At 43.6% G+C, this 25145-nt stretch overlaps 1 protein-coding gene across 3 annotated transcripts in view; it reads left to right on the top strand.

The window, feature by feature from the left end:
- TPST1 (tyrosylprotein sulfotransferase 1) overlaps window positions 1-25145 on the top strand; it is a 114603-nt gene that overhangs the window by 8257 nt on the left and 81201 nt on the right. The window contains exon 1 of one of the 3 annotated variants that reach the window (XM_006088218.3): window positions 23190-23385. The exons of the other annotated variants lie outside the window; for them this stretch is intronic. The gene's annotated coding sequence lies outside the window, so the exon portion shown is untranslated. Of the gene's footprint in view, window positions 1-23189; window positions 23386-25145 lie in introns of those variants that run through there. 3 annotated transcript variants of the gene reach the window in all.

The following is a 25145-nucleotide window of genomic DNA, read 5'->3' on the forward strand; positions in this document are numbered from 1 at the left end:
ATGATCACACCCAAAGCATTTAACATTAATACAATTCATTAACTAAAGACCAAGTTTCCCCAAAGTTGTTCTGAAAAGTCCCTTCATAGCCTTTCCCTCTCAATTAGTATGTAATTAAAGCTTTAAATGCATTTAGTTATCATGTCTCTTAACTTGCCTTTCATTTAACACAGTTCTTCATTTTTTAAGACTCTCATGAAAAGACATTTTTGAAGAATCCAGAGCAGCCTTTCAGTTTGGATTTGTCTGTGTTTTGTCCTTCAGTATTAGATTCAGATTAATCATTTTTGGCAAAAATTATACATAGGTGATATTGTATTCTGATTATCAGGAGGCTCATGATGTCACTTGGCCCGATTATTTGCGATGTTTTCTCATTTGTTTATGTGGTCTCTGCCAAATTTCTCTGCTGTAAAGGTCACTTACCCCTTTTGTAACTCATAAGTGATCTGTGGGGAAATTCTGAGGTTTTAGGCTCCACTAATGATTCTTTTCTGAATCAATTGTTGTCATGGAGGATGTAAATGAACATCAATTTTTTTAAAATGGTCCCCAAGTGATTTTAAAGTACAGCCAGGGTTGGGAATCCCTGGACCAGTGCTTCTCAATTTGTTTACACATCCTCTGGGGATCTTGTTAAAGTGCAATTTGGATTCAGCAGAACTGGGGTGAAGCTGAGATTAAGCATTTCTAACAAGTTCCCAGCTGCTGCAGGTGCTGCTGGCCTGCATGGACCACACTGGATCAAGGGTCAGTCTAGACCCCAGAGAACACCTACAATTCATTCTGATACAATACCCGTCTTCCCCTATAGTGTTGCCTGGTTACAAACATCAGGACACACTTCTGCACAGGAAAGGCCAATGTGCCCTGACTGGGAATCTAAATGGCAACCTTCCGGTGCACAGGACGATACCCAACCAACTGGGGGGGGCTCCAATGAAATATTCTTATATTAGGTTTTATATAAATTTGTATATAAGTCAGCTTTTGCCGTGTAACTAACCACTCCAAATGTAGTGAGTTAAGCAATAAGCACTTACTATTTCCCTTGTTCTGTGTGTCTGGGTGTTTTGTGGCTGGGTGTGGATAGTCCAGGATGGCCTCCCTCACCTGTCTAGTGATTGCCACTAATTTAATCAAGCATCTTCTTGGAACATCAGGAAATATGGGGACTAGAGAACTGTGTTAAATGTCGTCATAGGGATACAATCAACCAAATCCAGTTTATGGGAAATTTATAGGAGCAAAACGTTAAGACATATGTCAACCAAAACCTACTTTTCATCCTGATTTGAACAGATCAGTATAATTTCAGACAATCAGGGAAAATTGATATGGACTAAAAGGTGGCAGTCATGAATGTATTATTGTTAATGCTGTTAGGTGTAATAGTGAAATTGTGCTTATGTTGTTTTTTAATCTTAATCAGTTAGAAATACATACTAAAAATGCCTAGATTAAATAACAGATTAAAATACTTCAGGAAGAAAGGGGGGTGGGGAATAGATACAGGAAATAAGAATGGCAAAATATGATAATTGTTGAGGCTGGGTGCTGGCACATAGGATGCATTCCACTCTTAGATGTTTTGTTCATTTAAGTTTTTATATTAAGAAGCTAAATAAAATTAGCTTTGACTGTAATTCTACTCCCAAGGGTGCATTCTTAGAAAATAATCTAAAATATAGAAAAATCTTTAAGCATAAAGATTCCAGCAATATTATGAGTGCCAAAATTAAGAACAATATAAGTAGGGAAACAATTTTGTAAACTATATTCCTCATGGGATTATAACATGGCTGTTAAACACAGATGTTTATGAGGAGTTGTAATCATATGACAAAGTGCTTATGTTAAAATATCAAGTGCAAAAAAATAGGCCACAGGATTTTATATACATTTGTATATAAGTCAGCTTTTGCTATGTAACTAACCACTTCAAATGTAGTGAGTTAAGCAATAAGCACTTACTATTTCCCTTGTTCTGTGTGTCTGGGTGTTTTGTGTCTTGGTGTAGACAGTCCAGGATGGCCTCCCTCACAAGTCTGGTGGTTGCCAGGCTAATTGGGATAAGGGAGCCTCATCGGGGAAAGTCCATTTCTGTTTCCTGTGATCTCACATCTTCCAAAAGGCTAGCCCAGGCTTCTCATAGCAATTTCATGGTTCCAAAGAGCAAGCAAGAGCAAACATCAAGGTGCAAGCACTTGTCAAGCTCATGTTTGTCTCAATTTACTAATGTCCCATTGGCCAAAGCAAGTCTGGCAGACCAAGCCCAGAGTCGGCAAGGGAGGGCATTAGGCAGCAGGTTGGATAGAGCAGCTATTTTCTTTCTTAAAAAAAAATTACTTAATTAATTTTTAATATATTTTTATTGATTTCAGAGGAGAACAGAGAGGGAGAGAGAGATAGAAACATCAATGATGAGAGAGAATCATTGATCGGCTGCCTCTTGCATGCCCCCCACTGGGGATTGAGCCCGAAACCTGGGCATGTGCCCTTGGCCAGAATCGAACCTGGGACCCTTTAGTCCGCAGGCTGACAGTCTATCCACTGAGCCAAACCGGCTAGGGCTAGAGTGGCTATTTTCAACCTTTTTCATCTCATGGCACATGTAAGCTATTACTAAAATTCTGTGGCACACCAAAAAATATGTTTTTTGCTGATCTGACCAAAATATAGCTACAATTTTGATCTATTCACACTGGATGGCTATTGTGTTGGCTGTTGTCATTTTTTTATTTGACAATCTAAAGGAAAAAAGGTCAGAGCCCCTGACTAAACAGTCAGTTATTGATGTTTTAAAAATTATTGTGGCACACCAAGAATTGCTGGGATAGAGGGAAGCATGAATAAACCAGAGGTCTTTACTGCAAGAATCTACCTCAAAAATGTTTTTATTTATGGTTTTTAAAAACTACATTATTAAGACCAAAAGGAACTATCAAAATGTTTTTTAATTAATTTATTTATTTTAAATTACAGTTTACTTTCAATATTATTTTGTATTGGTTTCAGGTGCACAGCATAGTGGTTAGACAATCATACACTTTACAAAGTGTTCCCCCTTAATATTTCCAGTACCCACCTGGCACCACATAGTTATTACAATATTATTGACCATATTTCCTATGTTGTACTTTACATTCCCATGATTATGTATTTTCTAATTACCAATTTGTACTTCTTTTTTTAAATATATATTTTATTGATTTATTACAGAGAGGAAGGGAGAGAGATAGAGAGTTAGAAACATCGATCAGCTGCCTCCTGCACACCTCCCACTGGGGAGGTGCCCGCAACTAAGGTACATGCCCCTGGCCGGAATCGAACCTGGGACCCTTCAGTCCGAAGGCTGACGCTCTATCCACTGAGCCAAATCGGTCACGGCTAATTTGTACTTCTTAATCCCTTCACCGATTTCACCCACTCCCTCAACCTTCCTCCCCTCCGGCAACCATCAATCTGTTCTCTGTATCTATGAGTCTGTTTCAAGGTTGCTTGTTCGTTTATTTTGTCCTTTAGATTCCACATAATAAGTGAAATCAAAATTTTAATAATAGTGTTTGTCTTTGAGGTATTTTTCATTTTTATACTTTGCTGTGTATTCTAAACTGCGCATGGTAAGTATATATATTTTTTATCATTGGAAAAATAAAGTTAGAAGGGAAGAGGAGAGGGAAAGAGGAAGGGAGAGAGATAGAGGAGAGGGTGAAAGAAGGGAGGAAGGGACAGAAGAAAGGAAGAACTCCTGAAACTGACTTAGAGCTGGAAGGCTGGTTGCTTTCCAGGGGCTGAATTTTGCAGAAGAGTGAAGCTGGGAAGTGCAATAAAATCTAAGTGGCCTCTTTCTCTCGTCTTCCTCAGCTCTGGTGGATGTGCAGAGGGCCACAGATAGCATCCAGTCCAGTTCTTGTCTTCAGCATCCACTTGAAGAGACTTCTGCTCAAAGCTTCTATGTGTTGGGGCTTTGGCTTCCCCGGGAGGAACTATTTGGACGGACTATTTCAATCCAAGCTCCGAGGGTGGAGAACTATGCTGATAAAACAATCCTTTGGTGTGGAGCTGGGCATGGAGAATGCACATCTCCTTCTATAAAGTTCTCTCCCAAAACTTATCCCCTTCACTCCCTCTGGGAGTGGCCAGTTGAAAATCAAGTAATTACTTTTCAGAAAACTTATAAATTCTGCATTTTATAAGTCTAAGTTCAGGTTTCTCAGCCTCAGGGCCTCCTTTTGGGCTGGATAATTCTTTGTTGTGGGGGCTGTCCTGTGCATTGTAGGATGTTTAGTAGCATTCCTGGCCTCTACTGGCTATAATATTAAACCTTTCCCTTCCCCATTTGACAACCAAATGTGTTCCCAGACATTTCCCATTGCCAAATGTTTCCTCCGGGTGATGGTTAAGAGTCACTGACCTAGCCCCCTTGCTACTCAAAGTATGGATCATGGACAGGCAGCACAAGTATCACCTGGGAACTTGTTAGAAATGTAAATTGTCAGTCCCTACTCCAGACCCACTGAACCTAAATCTGCATTTTCACAAGATGTGATTTGTATGCTCATTAAGATGAGAGGCCTGGCGTAGCACGCCCTGCAGAAGAGAGCCTCTAATGCAGTGGTTCTCAACCTTCCTAATGTCGCGACCCTTTAATACAGTTCCTCATGTTGTGGTGACCCTCAATTTCATTGTTACAAATTGAACATAATTAAAGCATAGTGATTAATCACGAAAACAATATGTAATTATATATGTGTTTTCCAATGGTCTTAGGCGACCCCTGTAAAAGGGTCGTTTGACCCCCAAAGGGTCGCGACCCACAGGTTGAGAACCGCTGCTCTAATGTCTTTTGGTGACTCAGGCAAAACTGACATTTTTAACACAAAAAGAAAAAATATCAAGGCCATGGTCTGGTCTTATTGACACCATGTTCTTTCCCACTGTCCCTTAACTCAGGGCTTGCACTAGAATCTCCATAAACTTTCTCAACCCCACATGAGTCTAGGCCTCAGACTTTCTGATTCTATGGGTCCAGAATAGGGGTCTAGGGTCTATGAATTTTGAACTGTCTCTCCAGGTGATGTACCCCCAGTTGAGAACCCTTGATCTCACAGTACTGGGTACTTTGCTGCTTCACACCAGATCAATTATTCAAATTGTAAAATCTCCGGATAGAATAATTGGATTCGAAGTGAGCCCTGGCCCTATTTCAGAAGCACAGGGGAAATGGGTCATATTTGGATTTTGGCGGCGGATTCTATTCTGTGGCTTCCAAACCTGGAAGAGTGTGGCCTCTGGGAGTGGCTAGTTGCTGAATCCCCTCTCTTGCCTGGAGCTGCTCTCTCTCTCATCACACTCTGCATTGCACAGACTCCACCAAGCTCAGACACAGAAAGAAAAGAAAGCTTTCCTTTCAAGAATACCCAAGCTTGCTTATTTTCCTCGGGCCTCAAACAAGAATGACTGGAAAAAATGACAGGGCAGGGTTTCTTGGAAAGCAATCTGGCCTGCATCAGCATTAATGATTAAAATGTGTCCTCATGTGCCTATTCCCCAACGGACAGCACATTCCTAAGCTGTTCTAACTCAACGTTCAGAAATTCTAGAGTTCCTTTACTCAGTTCTCAAGCTTTAAATCCTTTCCCCCCTGAAGAATCAGACCCAGACACCACTGATTAAAGGATTCTATAAGTCCTATAGAATATCTATCTATCTATCTATCTATCTATCTATCTATCTATCTATTATCATCTCTCTCATTTATCTATCATCATCATCTCTATTATCATCTAGATATAGATAGATAGTTGTAGAGATATTTATATTACAAAGAAATATAACCATGATCTAGAAAGTTTGAAACATAATAAAGCTTTTACAATCCTGTTAAAGTTTAGTGGCTAGGATATTCTTGAAGTTGTCAGGGTAACATAGAAAAGGCCAAGAACAGACTGCCTTGTGGAATCTTAGGAAACCTGACTGGCTCTATTATGCGCTCAGGGTCATGGAGGCAGGCCATAAGACATTTCAGGTCCAGTCCAAAGGAATGCATTTTCCTAGAATCTACAGGAGCCTCCATTGTCCTACATAAGTTGATTTTTCCCCTTCAAAAGTAACTACAAAATTAACTAGTTTCAATGTGATGAGAATTTAACTTAAAGGTAAAGATTCACCAATTTGAGTGCAGCTAATCATTCCCATTTATGTGTCAACTTTGTTAGGTTTGTGAGACCTTTGTTTCTTATCACTGATCAGTATCTTCATTTGCATATATTCTATTCAATTAAATATTTATATAATGACATCAATTGCTATATTGATAATGACAATTGATGATTACTGAAGTGGGACTGTTGGCAGCTACACAGCACTCCCATGAGTTATCCTGAAATCGTCCGGAGTCTGCTGAGAGTTAAAAGTTCAAATTCAGCCTTTGAAAAATGCATTGGAAAAGTGGAGGGATGGAAAAGAATATTTCATGCTAATGGAAACCAAAACAAAAGCTGGGGTAGCAATACTTATATCAGACAAAATAGACTTTTTTTAAGATTTATTTTTAAATTGATTTTAGAAAGAGGAAGGGAGAGAGAGAAACATCAATGTGAGAGAGAAACATCCATTGGTTGTCTCCCGCACTCACCCCAATCCAGGATTGAACCCAAAGCTTGGGTATGTGCCCTGACTGGTAATTGGGCCCACCAATTTTTGGTGTATGGGATGATGCCCCAACCAACTGAACCACACTGGCCAGGGCCAGACAAAATAGACTTTAAAACAAAGACTATAATAAGAGACAAAGAAGGGCATCACATAATGATAAAGGGATTAGTCCAACAAGAGGATATAACCCTTGTAAATATTTACACACCCAACGTAGGAGCACCTAAAATATATAAAGCAAATATTGACTTACATAAAAGGAGGTATCAACAGTGATACAGTTATAGTAGGGGACTTTAACATCCCTTTGACATCAATGAATAGATCATCCAGACAGAAAATCAGCAAGGAAAGATGGCCTTAAATGACACTTTAGACTAGATGGATTTAGTTGATATTTTTAGAACATTTCACTCAAAAGCAACAGAATATACATTCTTTTCAAGTACACATTAAACATTTTTCAGGATAGACCACATGTTAGGGCCCAAAACAAGTCTTAATAAATGTAGGAAGACTGAAATCATATCAAGCATCTTCTCTTATCACAATGGTATGAAACTAGAAATCAATTACTAAAAAACACACAAACACAAGATTTTATGTCTTTAAAAATCTTCCTTCTATTCTCCTCAAAATTCAGAATATAACTCTCCTATATACCACCCCCTGCTTCATGGCATTTATAAAGAGAAGCAGAAGTGGTGGAGATTTTTAGTATTTCTCTTGAAGTACCATCTTGTGCTTGCATCTTATTTCGAGGAACTCTTGACATAGGTAGCACTTGCCAATGAGGCCTATCTAACAGCTTTAGAATGATCATTTGGGCAATTTTAATGACAAATATGGTCATTAAATTCTAACCAAAGTTTTGAACCCAGACATAAAAATAAGACAAGTATTTACATTGGATAAATCCTGCATTTTAAAAAGACAAGGGAGACCACTTCACATTATGTATCCCAAGCAGATAAAATTCCTGCAGAGAAAGGGAACAAAGATTATCTGCCAGCTGCTGGCCTGTGTTAGGGAAGGCCCTGTCTAGGGGCACCAAAGGGAGTATAATCCAAACTGTGAGCCAGGTAAAGCCAGGTGTCCAGGCTGGTTCACCTGAAATCTATTTGAGGATATTGGTTTTAAATCTACTCAACTGCAGACTCTTAGTTGGGAATGATAGAAATCTAACTCAAACTAGTTTAAGTCTAAACATGGATTTATTATAAAAAACAGTGGACTCTTGGAACCCATGTAGCTCTTGGATCATGGGTCTCTTGGGACTCATGAACAAGAATATGAGTTGGGCCTCAGAAATTATATGGAGTCAGAGACTCAAATACCACCAGCCTCTCTGTCTTGTCTCTGCCTCTCTGAGCTTAACCCCTTTTTTTCAGCAACGCATCTTCTTCCAATCCTCCAGTCCATATGATTTGAAACATGGTTGTAGAGAGCTCCTATATTTTATATGTTTAACAAATTCAGGTACCAAAGAGAGACTGTTACAACTCTTTTTCAGTCTCTGGTCCAAAAGTCAATGAGAAGCTCTCATTGGATCAGCTTAGGGGTCTTCCCTTAAATCAATTAGCTGTGGGCAGAGGGGCCAAGGTCACATGATAACCTGGCAGCTTGGAGGCAGGGAGCAAGGTCCAGGAGCAGCAACTAGAAGGTGAGTAGTGCCAGCCAGTCATTCCCGTGGGTGTCCACGGAACCAACAATCCCACCTTTTTAATGCCTTCTTTTTTTTTTTTAAATGGAGATTTTTTTAAAAACATTTTATTTTTTTATATTTTATTGATTTTTTTTACAGAGAGGAAGGGAGAGGGATAGAGAGTTAGAAACATCGATGAGAGAGAAACATCGATCAGCTGCCTTCTGCACACTCCCTACTGGGGATGTGCCCGCAACCAAGGTACATGCCCTTGACCGGAATCAAACCTGGGACCCTTGAGTCCGCAGGCTGACGCTCTATCCATTGAGCCAAACCGGTTAGGGCTGCCTTCTTTTTTATTCATTAATCTATGTATGAGCCTGGAGAAATATGCTATGCTCATGGATTGGAAAACTCTTTATTATACAGATTAATTCTCCCCAAATTGATTTATAGGTTACACATAATTCTTATTAAAATCTCAACGTGTTTCTTAATAGATCTTGACAAGCTGATTTTAAATTTATATGAAAGTGCAAAGGGCCAAGAATAGCCAAGATACTGGTCTACACTGGAAACTCTGGTCTATGAGATGACCCACTTCTTACTCACTCAAGATGTAATTTTTAAAAAGTTAGAAAGAGCCCTGGTAAGTGTGGCTTAGTTGGTTGGGCATCAACCTGAACATCGAAATGTTGATGGTTAGATTCTCTGTCAAGGCACATGCCTGGGTTTTGGACTTGATCCCTGGTAGGGGGCGTGCAGGAGGCAGCTGATCAATGCTTTACTCTCACTTCAAAGTTTCTCTCTTCTTCTCCATTCCTCTCTCTCTCAAAATTAATTTAAAATATTAAAAAACAAATAATGTTATTTTGTGATCAGTGTTTCATGATTAAGCTTCTATCTTGTGTATTGTACCAAATTGATTAGTTTAAGATAATAGTTAATTTTCATTACATTAATTTGCTAATAATTTATCACCTATAATAATAAAGTGTAATACACTAATTAGACCTTACGTCCAGAATGAAGCTGCGGCGGTGGGGCCCAAGGCAGAGGCGGCAGAGGTGGCAGAGGCTCCCTGGCAGCTGTGGTGGGGGCCGAGCCCCTTGCACAAATTTCGTGCATCGGGCCTCTAGTATAAATATAATGCATAATTACTATTGGTATTTTATTTGATGTTTTGTAGTGTAATTACAAATTCTGTATTTGAAATGTATTTATGTAGTTTGATTTTTAAAAACTGATTTCTTAATAGCTTGTAAAATACTAGTTGTATTAGTCATAGTTCAGCCTCTCTCTAAAAATTTTTATATGTTTATATTGTTTTTAAATATATATTTATTATTTTTATTATTTAAAAATAATATACTTATTAGGGATTGTCTTGTGCAATGGTGGGGGGTGGCTAAACAGTCCACAGAAGGGCTGGGAGTCAGGCTCAAAGGTCACAAGCAGACTGGAGCCCCACAAGTACAGGCAGAAGCTTGTTCACAGTCACTCAAGAAAGGAGACGCAGAGGGATGAGAGAACGATTGTATGAATCACTGGCAGAAGCTGTGCTATGCTACAAAATGCTGCTGCCATCCTTACACGTTCTGACTCTATAACTTATTTCCTAAGCTCATTTCTTCTACAAATTACTTCTTCTACCTCTGTGATTTTCTAAATAAATGTTCTCTTATAGTGTGAGTCTTGGCTTTGAATTCTTTCCTAGCCAGAACTCAAGTACCGAGGTTGCAGAACCCAGGTCCAGTCTGACCCCACCGCTCTAATGCCTGGTGCCATTTCTTTCCCTGCCAACAGAATCAAACTAGAAAGGAAGTTCTGGGGTCTATAGTCTAGCCAGGTTACCACATCACACACCTAGCTCACTAGTGTGAATGCCAGTGTTGGTAGATGATACCATGATATTATATGGTGGACACTCAATAAATATGTGTTGGATGAATGAATGCATGCACATTTCTGTAGTGTGTAGATGTATTTTGTGTGTGTATGGCAGGGGCAGACAAAAATATTTGGATAGGGACAAACGGCCATCATGAACTACTTTAATAACTTCTAACCATCCATATAGAATTCATTCAGAGAAACATGTGAAAAAGTAACCTTTGTGCTGAATGGAAGAGAGCATATGGATACCTTCTGTAGTGGGTTGAATGGTGGTCCCCCAAACGATATGTACTAATCCCCAGAACTTGTGAATATAACTTTATTTGGAAAAAGGGTCTTTGTGGATGTAATTAAGTTAAGAAGCTCACTATGAGGTCATCCTGGATAATCTGGGTGTCCCCAAAATCCTTATAAGTTTCCTTATAAGATGAAGGAGGAGGCAATGTGACCACAGTGTCAGAAATTGAAGAGTGCTGCCCGTGAATTCTGTAGCCACCAAAAGCTGGTGAGAAAGAGGTGAGAAAGGATTCTCCCTAGAGTTGTGGTTCTCAACCTTCCTAATGCTGCGACCCTTTAATACAGTTCCTCATGTTGTGGTGACCCCCAATTTCATTGTTACAAATTGAACATAATTAAAGCATAGTGATTAATCACAAAAACAATATGTAATTATATATGTGTTTTCCGATGGTCTTAAGCGACCTCTGTGAAAGGGTCGTTCGGTCCCTAAAGGGGTCGCGACCCACAGGTTGAGAACCGCTGCCCTAGAGCCTGCAGAAGGAGCACAGCCCTGCTGACACCTTGATTTCAGACTCTGACCTCCAGAATTGTCAGAGAATAAATTCATGTTATTTCAAGCCACCCAGTTTGTGGTCAGTTGTCATGGCAGCCATAGGAACCTAAAATACCTGTGTCAGGCATTCAAGAACTCCTGGTCAATTTGCCCAGGGCTATGTGTGGCCTGTGGGCAAGCACCTTCTACATTCCACCTTGACTGCCATCCCAGGGTTGTGTCCAACAACACAGGAAATATTTGCAAGGGGCAGAGCAAACAGGTAGGAGGTATGTGGGGGAGCCTGGCTAGAAGGGCTAGGCCAGGCCCCGAGGTCCGGAACCCTTCAGATTCTCTGGAGCATTCCCCCATTCCCACCGCTGCCCTTTCCCCTCTCATCATCAGAGGCAACCAGGGAATAAGGAGAAAAGGAAAGTCCTCCTGTTTCCTGCAAACTGGTTCTTCTCCAGAGCACGATCGTGGGGAAGGGCCAGTCCTCCTGGCAGCCCTGAGGGTCCTGGTGGCACTGAAGGGGGGTGGGGTTCCTGCCACCCACAACTCAGCTCTAGCTCAGCTCCCAGCGTGGCATTCAGACGGACTTCCCTGCTCTCTGCAGCTGCTTTTTCTTCTCTGTCCAACCTGGCTTTGTGATCTCCAATGCCTCAGCCCCTAGATGCAGGCCAGCTCCACTTCCCTCGCATGACTGGCAAGCACAGCAGGGCCAGGCAGGAATCACCATCAGACAGGGAACAGGGTATTTCCACAGTCTTACAAGTGATCTGCTGAAAAGACTAAGTAATTTTAGCAGATTACTTAAAAGTTACAAAGGGAAAAATGGTAACTTCACCGTGGAGAAAGCTGGTAGACACCACTCTAACTAGATGATCAAAATGATCATCTCTCGGTGATGGGTGGAATTGACCTGTGTGCCCCCTGCTGTGAGGTACTGAGAAAGGCAAACATCACTTTGGGGACATGACTGCCTCCCAAATGCATAACCTGAGATAGCAAACTCAAGTTGAAGGCCATTTTACAAATAAGTGTGCCTCAAGAATGAAAGACAAAGACTGAGGAAGTATTCCAGATTAAAGGAGACTAAAGTGATATGATATAATATAACTAAATGAAAAATATAGTTTTAAAGGAAAAAATAGTATAAAGAACAATTGAGACAATTGGGGATATTTGAGTATGGACTGTATCTATAAATATAAGAGCCTAACATGCAAATTGTCCCCTCAGGAGTTCGACCAGGAGACCTGGAGTTCAATTACTCGCTATGATGTGCGCTGACCACCAGGGGGCGGTGAAGAATGAAGGGAGGTCCTGGCCCACAGCTGGCAGCTGGGGAAGGGAGGCAGCTGGAAGGCCCTGATTGTTCCTGATTGCTGGCAAGGCCTAGGGACCCTACTTGTGCATGAATTTTCTGCACTGGGCCTCTAGTATTAGATAATAGTATCATATCAATGTTAAATTGCCTTCATTGTATCATCATATAAAAGAGTGTACTTGTAGCCTGCTGGTGTGGCTCAGTTGGTTAAGCATGGTCCCATGAACCAGTTCGATTCCTGGTCAGCGCATATGCCCTGAGTTGTGGACTCCATCCCCAGTAGGGGGCGTGCAGGAGGCAGCCAATAGATGTTTCTCCCTCATTGATGTTTCTATTTTTCTTTCCCTCTCCTTTTCTCTCTCTGAAATATCTATTTATATATAGTATCTTTGTTTTTAGGAGAAACCAATGAAATATTTAGGGGTAAAGGGACAAAAGATGCAGGGTCTGTAATTTATTCTCAAATGGTTCAATAACAATAATGATAATTCTGTCTATCAGAAGATTAAGCAAATGTTAACAATTGTTGAATCAATGGTTGGACACTTGGTGACAGGTACATATATTGAAGTTAATTGTACTATTCTCACCAATTTTTTTCTATGTTTAAAATATTTCAAAATTAAAAATTAAAAAACCCATAGGGTTTTTGCTTTCTGTGGATTACAGAGATGTAGAACAAAATGAATTAATGATTTTTTCCCCATCATTCAAATTAATCCATCTGAACAAACATTCAAAAGCCTCTTATGGGCCCAGATTAGTGTTGGGTGCTGCAAGGAATGTGCAGGGAGTAAAATGCCCTTCCCCACCTAAGCAAGGAGGGCGTGCAGGGGCCTGGTGGCACTGAAAGGGCGTGGGGTTTCTGCCACCCACAACTCAGCAATAGCTCAGCTCCCAGCGTGGCATTCAGACAGACTTCCCTGCTCTCTGCAGCTGCTTTCTCTGCTCTCTGTCTGCTGCGGGTGAGGGAGGAGAAACAGATGAATACACTAAGAACAAGAACACGAAGCATAGTGGGAGAAGTGCCTCAAGAAAGGTGTAAACTGGGGCACAGCACAGGCCATAAGCGTCACAGAGATGAGACCCTTCTGAGTGGACCTGGCATTTGCAGTGTGATGTGAAAGTTGGTAGGTGGAAAGCCTAGAGCCGTGGTCGGCAAACTGCGGCTCGCGAGCCACATGCGGCTCTTTTGCCCCTTGAGTGTGGCTCTTCCTAAGCCTTAGGAGTACCCTAAGTTAATAACAATGTACCTACCTATATAGTTTAAGTTTAAAAAATTTGGCTCTCAAAAGAAATTTCAATCATTGTACTGTTGATATTTGGCTCTGTTGACTAATGAGTTTGCCGACCACTGGTAGAGGAACAGAAGGGGAAACCTGGGCACTCTGAGTGTGAGCAAGTCTTATTGCCTTGAGTGCTTTTGTTAAGTACAGGTAGGGAAGGCAACACCTGTCTTCTACCCTTAGACTCAGTGTCGGGGCCTGAGAAACAAACAACAGATTCGCAGACAAAGGTTTACTGCCCAGGCACACAGGAAGGAGCCAATAAAGGAAGTAGCTGGCTCCTACTTAAGGTTAGAGTTAAGTGTATATTCCTGACTTAATAGGAGAAAGGGAGGGGAAGGTTTTGGGCTTCTAGGAGTGGTAAAGTGTGGTAAATTAAATATATGTGGGCAACTAATGGAAGATAAAGGTTATTTGGTAAGGTTTTGTAGGTATAAGAAACATCCAAACCTGCAGAGAATTTTTGAGTTTATTTTAGTCAAATTGATGACAATTTCCAGGAAGCAAAATCTCAACAGATTCAGAAAATGCTCTGGAAAAATGGCATTTTTGCCACTTGTTTTATACATCAGAATCAAAGGGCAAGACGTAAGCCAGTTACATAAAATCCATTGGTGATAGATTAGGGAGGTGGGAGAAAGCAAAACTGGGGAAATCTCTCAGATTAGATAAAAAGTAAAATGGATAGACACTTACTTCTTTTATATTGGTGGGTATAGAATAGTTAACAGTTAACATACACAGCACATAGAGATGGTATTTGGAAGAACAAGATAACAATAAGGGGTTCATGGTCTCGTTCTGGTGGGAGATTATGCTCTGAGGGCTCTGGAAAAAAGGAATTACAGTACTCTGACATTCCAAAAAGACAATAAACAGGCTCAATTAAGGTAAAGATCGATTTTTGTCAGGGAAGATTCTAGCCTAGGTTGACTAGCTTTTAGTTAAGAAGTTTTCATTTCAGACCATCCTTTGCGGTTACTTTAGGTCTCTGAGTTTGTCAGGCCTGCCATGCAGGCCTCCCATATGCTTGTTGGGTTCAGTATGTGGCCCCTTTTTTGTCCACAGCTTGTTATGAAGACTCAAGTCATAATAAGCAGGTCAGAGTTATCTCCAAGTTGTTCTCCTCTTCCTGGTGTATGTGGGGGGCACCTTTGTGCTGCCGGCCATTGAGTTAACTCCTGGTGAGTCTATGATTGATGTCCGCAATCTCCTGTCCTCAACAGCCCTGCTCCGCTCCTGTAGACTCATGCCTATGGCTCCTTCTATGGCAGTGGTTCTCAACCTTCCTAATGCCACGACCCTTTAATACAGTTCTTCATGTTGTGGTGACCCCCAATTTCATTGTTACAAATTGAACGTAATTAAAGCATAGTGATTAATCACAAAAACAACATGTAATTATATATGTGTTTTTCAATGGTCTTAGGCGACCCCTGTGAAAGGGTCGTTCGACCTCCAAAGGGGTCGCGACCCACAGGTTGAGAACCACTGTTCAATGGAGTCAACCCTTCTCATATTTGGTCTTCCTCTTTTCCTGCTACCTCCTATCTCCCCTATCCCCCCCCCCCCCCAGCATTATTGTCTTTTCCAAAGAACCCTGCCTTCTTATGATGGGTCTCAAGTAAAATAACAGTTTTGTCATTTTTGCCTGCAGTGGTGTTTCAGGCTTAATTTGCTCTAGGACTCACTTGTCTTTCTGTTGGTCCAAGGTATCCATAGAGCTCTCTTCCAACACCATATTTCAAATGAATCTTTTATATTTTCTTATCAGTTCTCTTACTGTCAAACTTTTGCATCTGTCCATAGTAAACTGGGAATATGAGGGTGTGGGTGGTCTCAGCCTTGGCATCTAAGGACACATCTTTGCTCTGGGTGATCTTTTCTAATTCTTCCGAACCTCAGCCTTCTCTTGATTTCTTGCCTGCAGTCTCCATTTGAATGGACTGAGCCAAGGTAAGCAAAATCTCCAACAATGTCAGAGTCTTCACTGTCTATGTTAGAGTTGTGTATTTCTCCTGTAGTCATGAGTTTTGTCTTCTTGGTGTTCAAATGCAGTCCCGTATGACACTTTCTTCTTTCACTTTCATCAGAAGCTGTTTCAAATCATGGCTACTTTCTGCCAGGCAGATGGTGCCATCGGCATATCTAAGTGCCTGGTATTTCTGTCACCAATTTTCAAACGGAAACACGTCTTTTACAAAAGAGAAATCTATGCCTTGCTTCAGGCAGAAAAAAAGGACAAAGAACTCCTGTGTTTTCTGTTTCTTAATTGCCTTCAGCTCAAAAGAATCCCTATATACCACAGAGGCATATTTTGAGGCGGGGAATTCTAATCTCCTTCAGATGTAGTTGGATGTCAGGCTCTACATGAAGATATACTAGTAAACCCATCAGTGCAGCAGGGACTGACTTGTTCACAGATGCATCCTTAGTGCCTAGAACAGCGAGTGCCTAGTTTAGGATGTTGGGAAATCTCATGTGCTGGAGTCACACAGATCCTGCTGGGAGTAGCATAGAAACTGCTTGCCCTGGAAAAGGGACCCGGAAGGGTGGCTAGAATCTGGTAGCCTCTGTGGTCTCTTTAACCGGGGAGGGAAACCAAGCCACAGGAGGAAATCGCCTTTTTGAATCAGGTAACACGGGGTCTGAATAAGCTCCGTCCACGCCGTGCATGGGGTACAGGACAAGTCACAGGCTTGGCGGCTGTTTGTGGTTTACACTGGTCACTAGTCAGCATCTGCGGGCAGAGAAGGGCTCCCTGGAGTACCTCCCTTCCCCATCCTTCCCTCCCTGGAGCTTTTCCCCTTGTAGGTCAGCCACTTGCCCGGGAAGGGAGGCAAACACCGGTGGCAAGTCCAGCCCATACTCAAAGCACCCAGCATCACTTGTGTAACCCAAGGCTCTCATCCGGGACCTCTGACTCAGTGGTTCTAAAGCACAGCAGGGGGCCAGAATTCATCCGGGATATATATATTTTTTACGTAAAGTATAACAAACACAGAAAAGTGCACATGGGTAAATAGCGTGATGAATTCTCACAAAGTGAGCAAACCAGGTAACTCCCAGGTCAGGACACAGAATATCACCAACTGGCCTCTCTGGAGTCCCTTTCATACCACCTCCCTGTCCCCCCAGAGCTTCTGCTTCATAAAACTGACCAGAGGCCTGGTGCTTTGCAGAGCTGCACAGGTGGTTGATACGCACAGCGAGGCTTGGAAACCACTCCTGCAGTCATACGATCTCTTTTGTCAGAGGTGGAACTAGAGGATGCTTTGCTGCCAGTCTTCCACTCAGCACCAGTAGCTGCCTGGCTGTGTTTACCCACCGAGCAGTGGGCATTTCCTGTAGCTGGGGTCTGCAGAGCCTGTGAGCGCAGCTCCTGGGCTCAGGAAGCCAATTGGTTGGTTCCAGCCTGGGCATGTGGCCCTCTCTCCCTGGCAGGAGTTGCATGAAGAGGTATTTTTGGAAGGTGCAGGAATTCCGTAGCCATTTGGAAAATGCCTGCTCATAGGCTCGGCTGGATTCTCGTTTTAAAATGCTGATGTGGCTGAGGGGCCTGACCTAGCCAGTTTTCCTGGATCTAGGGGTGGGGAAAGTGAGGAGGCATGCTCCCTTTTTCTCCCTTTTCTTTGAATTGTATCCCCATTTTATTTTTGTCTCAACTCCCTCTGTCCCACAAGCTTCAAGAGAATTGTGAGGTGTCTCCTGCAGCTCGTTGGCTCTTTGATGCTGTCTGTAGGTAAGTGTTTAACTTGTCCCAAGTAAGCCAGGGCTTTGGGGTCATTTTAAGTCAAGCAAAAGTTTACCCTCAATTCCCTATCAAGGATCTTTGGCCCTGAAGCCCTTACCTGGAGTCTGTCTCCCTCCCTTCCAGGTAGGACCCTGAGCTCCCTCTTCCCTTTCCTGTGTCCCCCTCTGCTTTGCTCTGGTGGCCTTCATTGATAACCATAGCTTTTGCTAACCATCTATCCATTCATTCTCCCATCCATTCATTCATTTAGTGCCACACCCTATGCAGGGAACAGGGTGGGGTCTGGAGCAGCCAAACTACCTTCTGTCCTCATCATTTCTTTTTTTTTAAAATATATTTTTATTGATTTCAAAGAGGAAGAGAGAGGGATAGAGAGATAGAAACATCAATGATGAGAATCATTGATTGGCTGCCTCCCGCACACCCCCTACAGGGGATCGAGCCCGCAACCCAGGCATGTGCCCTTGGCCAGAATCGAACCCGGGACCCTTCAGTCCCCAGGCCAACTTTCCATCCACTGAGCCAAACCAGCCAGGATTATCCTCATCATTTCCGCCCTTCCCTAAGAACCTCCTTTGTCCCCACTTTTCCACTTCCTCCACAGCCATGTCTGTGCTCTCTGAGAGATCTCTGCTCCTGCATTTGCATTTCAAAGGTAGCCTGTCCTCTCCTTTTTCTGTGTTCAAACCCCTTGCTTCTAACCATTTCTAGCTCCTTGGGTCTGGAAGCCTATCTAATAATAGACAAACATGGTAATTGACCGTACCTTCGCTACCCCTCCCATTGGCTAATCAGCGCGGTATGCAAATTAACCGCCAACAAAGATGGCGGATAATTTGAATACTGCAGGCAGGGCGGGACAGCGCCATCCCGCCTGCCCTGCCACCATCTGGGCCTGCTATCTGCGACCTGGGGTGGCGGGCGTCCGTGTGGGACCCGACCCGGGGAGGCTGGGCAGTGCAGCAGCGATCGGCCAGCCCGCCTGGCCACCGTCTGGGTGTCCTGTGTGCGACCCAACCCGGGGCGGTGCCCCAACCCCCTGACCGGCCCTGCTGTGTGCGCAACCCGGGGAGGCAGAGCAGGCACCGAGGGATCGGGCCTGCCATCTCCCACCCGGGGAGCGGGCCTAAGCCAGCAGGTGGTTATCTCCCAAGGGGTCCCAGACTGTGAGAGGGCACAAGTGGGGCTGAGAGACACCCCCCTACCCCCCTCCCCCGCCAGTGCACAAATTTTTGTGCACCGGGCCTCTAGTAGAGAATTAAAAAAGTAGAACCTGGCATGGTTCTCTTCCCCAATTTTCTTTTTCTGAGGTCGCCCCTGTCCCATCCACCTCCCATCTCCACACCAGCCTCTCTCCAGGCCAGATCTGGGAATGGAAATGCCATGAAGCGAAGCAAAGTGAGATGTGCTACACTTCTGTCCTTCCAAAACCCAAAGCACAGCCAACAACCCCTCAAAATGAAAGTGTGGAGGGCTGTGCTGCCTCTTTAGTTCTCCTCAAAGCCTGAAAATTCCCAGGTGTGTTGCACAAACTTTCCCTCCAGGAGGTGAGGTTACTGCCAGGAGGGGTCCCCGCTTACCCTTGGCTGGGCCTTTGTCCTGGGGGATGAATCCCTGAGGCAGAAGCTATGCAAAGGCTGGGGAGAGGGCAGCGGCTCTGGACTCTCACTAGGGTGTCAGCACGTGTCCACTTCCTCTCTTTCCTTGGCCTTCCTGGGCTGCCCGGGCTGTTTGGGAGAAACAAGCTCTGAGCCCTTAGAATGGATGGCCTATTGGTCAGGGGGTAAAGTGTCTGTGCCCTCATGTGAGGTTTTCCGAATCTGAGCTCTATCACCTGGAGGAGGTAAGCCTGGGAGGAAAATAGATGCAGCGTGTTCAGAATATGTGTATTCAACATGAGGCTCATTAAATTACACAGAAACATAGAAATGTCACGTGAATCATACGTCCATATGTGCTAAAACAGTGAGTTAACCTGGAGAGAGTTCTTTTCTTAAAAAGTTACAAATGTATTCATTTTGAATAGGTAATCCAAGCACCTAGCACAAAATTTCATACTATAGAGTGAAAAATAAGTCTCTTCCCCAGTCTTGTGCCCAAGTCCCTCCATTTTCCTCCCAGACACAAGCCCTGTTGCTAGCTCACTGTGCACCCTTCTGGAGATGGTCTATGAAAATCACAAAAACACAATGGGCATATTATATAGGCTGTTTTTAACTTTGTTCTTTTCACTTAAGAGTATATTTTGGCGTCTATTTTTAAAAGCTTTTAAAATTGATTTTTAGAGAGCGAGGGAAAGGGGGAGAGAGAGAAACAATGATGTGAAAGCAAAACACCAATTGGCTGCCTCCTGCACGCCCCCTACTGGGATGGAGCCTGCAATCCCAGCATCAAGTGACCAGGACGACACCCAACCACCTGAGCCACACTGTCCAGGGCTGGAGTCTTTTTTTCTTATTAGTTCTGTGAGGGAGACATGAGACAGACTAACAAGAGAAAATAATTAAATTTAATTATGTATACACATACGAGGGCTTCCATAAGAACATAGGGCCTGAGGACAAACTGGGCAGTTGAGGCTAATTTGCCATCTTGAGTTAGCTGATGGTGGCGATGGGGAGTGGGGGGAGGGGGGGAGGGGTTGGTTTGGGACTTCAAAGGGGAAAAAGGCAATTCAAATGTTGGTAAACAAATGTTTGCTGGGCCATCTTTACACAACGGCACACAGCGAGGACTTTGAGCAAAGCTCCCTCCCTGTCCATTACACACCAGTTCATATTAAACTATAGTTATCGATGATGACAGCTCTTTTTCTGGAGTTATCTAAATTCTTTTAGGCAGTTAGCGGGAAGGTCAAAGGTCCTTCCTGAGTCTTTGCTTCTTAAAAATAGCCAGCTTAAAATAATCAATATCCCCCCAAAAGGCATGTGTTGTAGTGGCAAAGCTCTGCTCCCCTCAGTACATATCCTACAGGAGTTGGGGGTAGATTCAGAAAGCAGAGAAAGCTTGTTTCCAAGTGCCTCTGGGCATCTGAAGATGGAGCTTCTGGCTGCTCGCCACAGACAGTGTGGCCCTGGGGCCACCGGAAGCTGTCTTGCTCCGGGAGACAACCTGCCATGTGCCAGACAGGGAGCCAACCTCTCTGCCAGATGTCACTGAAGGGATGTGTCCTGTTCTTGCCCTTGCCTGGAATTTGTTCTCAGAGTTTAATATGTGAGATACAAGTGCTAGTGCTCCCCTGCACCCCCAAACCTGGCTATGGCTACTCAGTTCTTTTCTGCGGTCGTGTAGGTGGTGAATAATTTTCTGAGTAGTGCAGGGGTCACCTCAGAGCTGCATTTCTGGTTTGTGGAGAGAGCCTGGCAGGGGCTGTGTTGAAGGGATTAATGGCCGGTGGTGCTGGCAGTGGCTTCAGCTTACTCAGGCCATGGTGAGCTCTTTTCTTGAAGGGTCTGGAATACAGGAGGTGGAATGGGGCATAGCCCTTGATGTTTAAAGCTGGTTGAATGACTTTGGGTCTCTCCACAATTACCTTATAGAATGCTACCTCCTTTCTTCTCTTTCTTTCCCTTGCTCTCTGCCTACTGACCTTGCTCATATTCTTTTGATGAGCTTGTAATTCCCAAAACAGCGTGTATCAAATCATCTTCATTTGATCTAGGTGTTCCAAAGAAAAATATCATGGTGGTATTTCTTTAAATTTCCTCAGATCAAATTGCTTACAAGATCTTCCAATTGAAAAAGACAAAGTTAGATATCTTGAACCCTTGTTCTGAGAGACGCACCAAAGGCAGGGGCTTTCAGCAGTTTATCTCACCTGACTTTTTTTTTTTAATTACAGCTTTATTGAGATATAATTCACACACCGTATAACTCACCTACTTAAAGTACACAATTCAGTGGTTTTAGTGTATTAATACAATTGTGTAGCCATCACCACAATCAGTTTTAGAACATTTTCATCTATCACCCCACAGAAACCCCATACCCATTAGCAGTCACTTCCCATTTCTCTCCAATCTCCTCAGCCTAAGGCATCCACTAATCTACTTTCTGTCTGTATGGATTTGCCTATTTTGAACATTTCACATGAATGGACTCATATAATATGTGGTCTTTTGTGACTAGCTTATTTCACTTAGCATAATATTTTCAAGACTCATCCACATTGTATCAAAACTTTATTCCTTTTCATGGCTAAATTATATTTCATTGTATGGGTATAAGCCATTTTGTTTATCCATTAATCAGTTGATGGACGTCTGGTTTGTTTCCATTTTATTGGTTATTATGAAGAATGCTGCTATGAACATTTCTGCACAAGTCTTTGTATGGACCTCATTGGATCTTTACAGAAACTCTCTAAGGTACATATTCTATAGACCTCATTCTATAGATAACAGAACTTCCAGGATGGTAGACAGCAAGTTTGAACACAGCTGTTAGAGTCCTAAGTGCATGCTTTCTCCAATCTATGTTCATAGAGTTGAAATAATTGCTTTGACAGAACCTGGTATGGATATGACTGTAGGAAGTGTCAACCTTAAAAATAAAAATGTTATTTTACCAGCAAAATGGGTTTATTCAGGAATAGTAGAGGAACTGCAATTCAGGACATGCAAGCTATGGCAAACCACAGGCAAGAGAACGAAGGAGAAGACCCTTATAAAGAAAAGGAAGTTAGGAGAGAATGTTGTGAAGGAAAGTCCATGAGAAGAGAGCCAGAGTTCAGGGTGGTGATGGCTGTTCATTGGCTGGGCTGTTGCTGGGCAAGGGGAAAATCTTCCTCCCGCTGGTTGGAGTAGTAAAGTATGCTTCTTGTGAGAACCATTAGCTCCTTCCTCTGGGAGTCTGCAAGGTGCAGTGAGTGGTTAGTGCCTGAGCACTCCTTCTTCAGGGTCTCCCTACTTCATTTTAAATGAGAGAGAGGGAGAGAGAGAGAGAGAGAGAGAGAGAGAGAGAGAGAGGAGAGAGGAGAGAGACATTTGATGATGTCCACTTATTTATGCATTTATTGGTTGATTCTTGTATGTGCCCTGAATGGGGATGGAGCCCACAACCTTGGCATATAGTGGTGACAATGCTCTAACCAACTGAGCTATGGCCAAGGCTCCTTTTATTCATTTTCACAGAAGGAATCATAAACGTGAACAGTTAATTTTCCGTTGTGAAATTTCAGCCCTTTCCCCTACCTCTCCCTTCCCTCTCTGCCCTTTTCTCCTTTCCTAGCTTTCAGTTCTTCCTTCCAGGGATCAGTTCCTCTCCCCTGTAACAGGGGCAGAATTTGCTCCCTCATGTACACTTTTGTGTGGCACGGAATGTAGTTGGAATCTGTTTGCATGTGTGAGTTACGTCCTATGAGATGAAAGCTCCTCTGCTAGTAGCGGGCACATGGTCGGTATGTGAAGCAGTGGACAGAGAGGGGGGCTTCCCGAAAAGCTGGTTTCCTAGCTCCGTCCCGGGGTTTCACGGACGAAGGCCACCCACGTAAAGGGCAGGAGCTGCGCGCGGACAACCACCTCCGCCCGGCTCCCCTGCAGCCAGGCCACGCACACCGTTGCTCCAGCAACAACCCGCTCGAGCAGGTGGCGCCCCGGGAGTCCCCGCGAGGAGCGCGCACTCGCAGAGCCGCGGGGCACCCGCCCGACCACCACGTCAGACCCACCCCCGCCCCTCAGCGCCTGCGGGACTCGGCGCAACTCGCAGCTCCGCCTCCTCGGTGGGGAGCCTGGGAAGCCCACGAATCAGAGAGACGGACACATCGCCCAGGCAGCCAATCCCCGCGGGCGTGTGATCCCGCGCCCGCCCCGGGGCTCGGCGGCCGGCACCCAGGCAGCGACTGCGGGAGTCGCTGTTGAGGCGGCCGCGGGCGCGGGTCGCGTCGCGTTGCTCCGAGGGGCCGGGCCGGGCTGGCCGCTGCTGGCGCCTGGCCGTGAGGGCGGGCTCCCGGGCGGGCGGAATGGCCCCCGCCTAGGGCGGCGGGAGACGCGGCTGAGCCCAGGATGCTGGGGAGGCGGCGCGGCGGCTCCTCACTCATCCCAGGTAAGGGGGACGCCGCGCTCGCCGCGGCCCGCTACCCGCCCGCCGCCGCCCACCTGGCGCGCAATCCCGGCCGCCTCCGGGGGGAATTCCCTCGGCCCCACGTCGCTTCTGCCCGTCTCTCTCCCGTTTTGCCCGAGGCAAATTACACAATATTGCGGAAGACCCCAATCTAGGGAGACAGTGAAAAGATCAGTAGTTTCCAGGGGTTAGGGAAAAGTGCAGGATGAATAAGCAGAGCACAGAAGATTTTGTGGTAGTGAAGCGATACTATCTAATATAATATAGATGAATATGCAAATTAGGCAGGATACCATAACGTCACAACCAATCTACAAGTGGTGGAGAGCTACAGGAGTTGGGGGAACAAGCGGAGAGCTACAGGAGGGTGGGGCAGCAATTAAGCGCAGCAGAGAGCTACCAGCATTTGTGGGCAGGGTGGGCAGCTGAGGCAAGCAGAAGGGAGCTACTCATGCACAGATTCTTGTGCAGGGCTACTAGTATGATATGATTCTACATTCTAATGGTGGGTATGTGCTTTCATGCATTTGTCACAATGTATAACATGCACAATACCAAGAGTGAACCTTACTGTAATTTAAGGACTTTAGTTGATAATGATAAGTCAGTGCACATTCATCCATTGTAATAAATATACTTCAGTGTTGCTGGAGGTCAAAAATGAGCAAGCCACCAGGCCCACGTGGCTCAGTCGTTGAGCATTGACCTAGGAACCAGGAGGTTAAGGTTCGATTCCCAGTAGAGTCACATGCCTGGGCTGTGGGCTCAATACCCGGTGTGGTGTGTGAGGAGGCAGCCTATCAATAATTCTATCCCATAACAGATGTTTCTATCTATGTCTCTTTATCGCTTTCTCTCTGAAATTAATAAAAATAAATTATTAACAAAAATGAATGAGGCTGTGTATGTTTGCATTTGTGTGGTCTATGAGCACTCTCTATTCTTACCGCTCAATTTTACTGTGCACCAAAAACTGCTCTAAAAATATGGCTTATTAATTTTTGTTCAAAATAATGTACTCCCTGCATCTGCTATTAACACATATCAACATATTAATGCAATTTTCAAGATAGTAACCTCAGAGTTTAAGATAAAAACCCCAGTATTAGAAACTGGGTATTATCCCTGCAATTGAGTAAAAGATGTGGAAAGACATAAATAACACCAATACTTTTAAATGTATGCCAGTGCAAGAAAATAACTGATAAATACGATTAAATATCTTGTGTTGTATTTATAAACAGGGATTTAGTACAGTATAAATCAAAACTGAATCATCCATATAATTAAAGGAGACCTTTTCTTCTCATTTTAAATCAGAAATCATTCCGCTGATTTTATCAAAAAATTATCTTGAAGCATTAATTGGATAAAAAGGTGAGCTTATAATTGCCTAATATTGCCCTAGTAATTTATGTACAAATACCTGTGAAATACTCACCAAGAGTCTCAAATGTAACCAGCATTGCAAGCAATTATGGATGATGTGAATGGAACCAGTACCATGTTATGTTATAATATTATTTGCTCTTAAAATAAATTCTTAGGTCAAGGCTAAATGGTCAGTCAATCTTGCTGTGCAGACATTTCATACAGCAGGCCTAAGACTGCTATCCTTAGAAAGGCCTGCTTAAATGGCTAACCTTCATTGTATCTGAAACCTGAATCTGGGGAGTTTTCACCTTTCCTAACTGAGAGAGTGCCCCTGTGTCTAATACTTTACATCAATGGGTCATGCTGAA

This window comes from Myotis lucifugus, unplaced genomic scaffold (assembly GCF_000147115.1).
Source record: "Myotis lucifugus unplaced genomic scaffold, Myoluc2.0 scaffold_45, whole genome shotgun sequence".
Classification (NCBI taxonomy): Eukaryota; Metazoa; Chordata; class Mammalia; order Chiroptera; family Vespertilionidae; genus Myotis; species Myotis lucifugus.